The 4159-nt window shown below is 40.1% G+C and overlaps 1 pseudogene; it reads left to right on the top strand.

Annotated features, from left to right (window-relative positions):
• Window positions 1–318: 318 nt before the first annotated feature.
• Window positions 319–1635, top strand: LOC119505733 (annotated as a pseudogene).
• The last annotated feature ends 2524 nt before the right edge of the window (window positions 1636–4159 follow it).

Here is a 4159-nt window from a genome sequence, read left to right on the forward strand (position 1 = left end):
CTTTTTTCTTTTTTATCTCTGGTTCTGTTTATGTGTCAACCTCACTTCTCACTCAGATCAGTTCTCTGTATCTTGGGGCTTGCATTGTGAATGCCCACCTGCACCGCACACACACACACACATACACATATGCACAGGCATACACACACTACACACACATACATATACACCAGCAGGTAGAGAAAATCAGCTAGTGGCAGACATACACAGAAGACCTAGTCAACAGTGACCTAGGAGGCTGGGATTATAAAGTACAATCATGAGACCCGCCACCGCTGCAGCCCAAGTCTGGGCCCTAAGGGAGGAGGAGGCAGGAGGATGGTGGATGACCCTTGCTGCCAACAGGAATGTGGAGATCTGGAAAATCAAGAAGATCATCAAGAGCTTGGAGGCAGCCCGCGGCAGTGGCACAAGCATGATTTCATTGATCATTCTTCCCAAAGACCAGATTTCACGAGTGGCAAAAATGTTAGCAGATGAGTTTGGAACTGTGTCTAACAGTAAGTGATAAGTAAGCCATCTTTCAGTCCTTGGGGCCATTACATCTATATAACAAAGACTCTAACTTTATGATGAAGTACCTCCAATGGTCTGGTTGTTTACTGTGGAACAATTGTAAAGGAAGAAGAAAAGGAAGAAGAAAAGGAAAAGAAAGTCAACATTGAGTTTGAGCCTTTCAAACCAATTAATACGTCATCATATTTGTGTGACAACAAATTCCATACAGAGGCTCTTACAGCGCTGCTTTCGAATGATAGCAAGTTTGGCGTCATTGTAACAGAAGGTAGTGGTACACTTTTCGGCAGACTCCAAGGAAACACAAGAAAAGTCCTGAACAAATTCACTGAGGATTTCCCAAAGAAACACGGTAAAGGAGGTCAGTCTGCCTTGCATTTTGCCTGTTTAAGAATGGAAAAATGATATAACTATGTTCGGAAAGTAGCTGAGACTGCAGGGCAGCTATTTATTTCTGGGGACATAGTGAATGTAGCTTGTCTCATTTTAGCTGAATCAGCTGACTTTAAAATTGAACTAAGTCAATTTGATATGTTTGATCAGAGGTTGCAATCAAGTTTTAAAATTAGTTGATATCTCCTATGCGGTGAAAACGGATTCAACCAAACTACTGAGTTATCTACTGAAGTTCTCTCCAACATAAAATTTACTCAAGACAAGAAATTAATAGGATGATATTTTGATGAAATCAGCCAGGACATGGGCAAGAACTGTTTCGGAGTTGAAGATACACTAAAGGCTTTGGAAATGGGAGCTTTAAAGATTCTAATAGTCTATGAAAATCTGGATATAATGAGATGCGTTTTTCATTGCCAAGGCACAGAAGAGGAGAAAATTCTCTAACTCCAGAACAAGAGAAAGATAAATCTCATTTCACAGACAAAGAGACAGGACAGGAACATGAGCTGATTGAGAGCATGCCCCTGCTGGAATGCTTTGCTAACAACTATAAAAAATTCAAAGCTACATTGGAAATTGTTACAGATAAGTCACAAGAAGAATTCCAGTTTGTGAAAGGATTTAGTGGAATTGGAGGACATCTTGTGCTACCAAGTAGATTTCCAGGGAATGGAATACCAAGGAGAAGAAGATGAATTTTTTGACCTTGATGACTACTAGATAGTTGACACGGGTTTGGCAAACTGTGCCTCAGGATCCAACCCAAGGAGCATACACATGGTGGAATCCAAAAAGATCCCTGCCTTACAAAAGGAACATTTCCAGAACTTAATCTATGAGCATTGGATAGTGAAAAGAAAACCAAAACAAAGCTAGACCCAACCCTACACTTTGGTTTGTCATGATGTTAGCACAGCAGCCTACAACTAAATACCTAAATGCCACTTGGGACTAATTTTAAAAAGAATCCCAGTTTTTACTTTTACTCAATGGTGAATTTGGTGCTCTTGTATTTTATGGGAAAAAACATGTTTGTTTTTTTTTAACCTTTATATGTAGAAGCAAAAATACTTTAGTGGTGTAAACCTTCAAAAGTTCATAGAGCCTCATAAGCCATAGACCCTATCCTAATATAGAGTGCATTAAGTTCAATGCATTGTGAGAGCTAAGGAAAGAGAGCAGTGGGGAAGACTCATTTTTTTCTAACCAGCTTAGGATCTTAGGATTGGTTTTATATAAGCTATGTTTTGAAAACGATTTCTTTTCCTTCTCACTAGGAAAAGATAAGTGATGTATCAAAGCTATTACTTGAGTCATTTCTCCTCCTGCCGCAGTAACAGAGATAAGGTAGAAGGGACTAAGAGATGGCTTCCAAAGGTGAAGCTGCTCAGACTGCTGTTGAGAGCAAGACAAGGGTTTGTCTCTTCCTTTTTGAGACAATTTTATGTCTGAATGAAGCCCAAGTCCCTGAGAGTGCAGGGCTGTTCTTGAGAGTGTTCATAATTCCGAGGTAAAGCTTTCCCCATGAGAAACTGTTGTTTGCTTCCAAGTTTCTTTGATTTGCCTCCTTTCTTAACCTTTTTTAAAAGTGTTTCTAGTAAAGTGGTTATTCTCAGGAAGATAGTAGCAGTTGGAGAACTTTGTGGGTGATGGAGAGATGTCTTTCAGCTTCCATTCCAACCCTAGATTGTCCAAAATTGAGAGCTGCACTTTTCTCCAATAAAGGACTCAGTTTATATTCATGTCCTTTTGGTAGTGAAGATCCACTGCCCAAGGCTACTCTGCCATACCATGGTCCACATCTGAACATGCCTCAAGGTATGGGCAGGTTGGTGTTTGGTCCATGGGAGATGATGGCTTAACAGTGTGATTTTCTTAAATGTTGTAGAGATATTATCTTTATTTTTCATATCTAACAGTTCTGACCTATCAACTTGTGAGCTGTTTCCAAGATCTTTCTCACCAGCAAGTTTGGGGTCAATTTCTGCAGAGTTCCAAGTTCTAATGTTACCTTTTAGTGGGCTTTTGTGTTGGACTAGCCTCCTTGAATTGTTCTCCTCCCCTTGCACATTTGAGGACATCTCTCAAAGACCTAGCTTCTGACCCTGGGGAAGAGCCCCCTTTTTGAAGAGGGTGTCTTCTTTTTGATATGTTGATGAATAAGATTGGTTGCCCTGGCCTGGGACTGTTGATGGAAGAGGATCTGAATTAAAAAGCACAATTCTTTTGGTTTCAGCAGACTATCACAGACAGAATACAGGTGGTCAGGCTTTGACTGCCTTTGTTTTGGGGCTAGGATACAGTTAGGATTTGACTTTCCTGTCCCCTTCGCAGCCCCATGGGTGTGGGGCCAGAGTAGATTGCTTTGAAGTACACTCAAATTATTGGTTATTAATTGCATTCAGTGTAGGAACCAAGGGGCATATTACCAGGGAAGTTGGGTGACTCTTGCGTCTTGCCAATAACAAAACTGATTTCTCCAAGGAAACTTCCCACCCCCACCCCCACCAAGAGCTTGCATCTGTAGTCCCAGGCTCTGGTCTCCTCTGCACCATCAGGTTCTCTGCCTCACATATTTCCTCTTAAGGTTATTTTCCATAGATTTGGAGTTAAGTGAACTCAAAATATTTTGGCACTGTATATATCCTTGTACCTGCTTTGAAAACAGGACAGTGGGTTCTGTGTTTTAATGTTAATATGAAAATAAAGAATGTGCCATGTGAAAAAAAAATTTAACAGAAATGAGATCATATTGGTTTGTTTCTTATTTTGATTGGAGAAAAATTAAATTGTTGCATTTCACAGTGACCCATTTACATGGAATTCTCAGTTTAGACTGCAGAAGAAGAAATACATGTGGTGAAATGTTGGAAACAATTCTGTCTTGGTCTATGTTAAATGTTGAAAGGGTGAGCTAATAAGAGGCAATTTCAGCTTCACTCCCTCACACCACCTCTCCCTCCAAAACATTAGTTTTGAGGACGCAAATTGCATTTGCAAGTCAACTGACTTGAAGATTTGGGCCAGTACAATGTTTCTTCCATCTGTTTTGCAGACACATTGCCTCGGGTTGGGAGTCCTCAACATCAGTTGCTTTGACAAGGATTCCCATAATCCTAGCCTATGAGAAAATAGTTTGGTATGGGTATGATGGGGCTTCTATGCTTTTGCTGGGATTGTGAGAAATAAAACATGCAATTTAGTGGAAACAAAAAAAGTTTAAAGAAAATTTTATTTTATTTTG

The sequence above is a fragment of the Choloepus didactylus genome, chromosome 10, assembly GCF_015220235.1.
Source record: "Choloepus didactylus isolate mChoDid1 chromosome 10, mChoDid1.pri, whole genome shotgun sequence".
Lineage (NCBI taxonomy): Eukaryota > Metazoa > Chordata > Mammalia > Pilosa > Megalonychidae > Choloepus > Choloepus didactylus.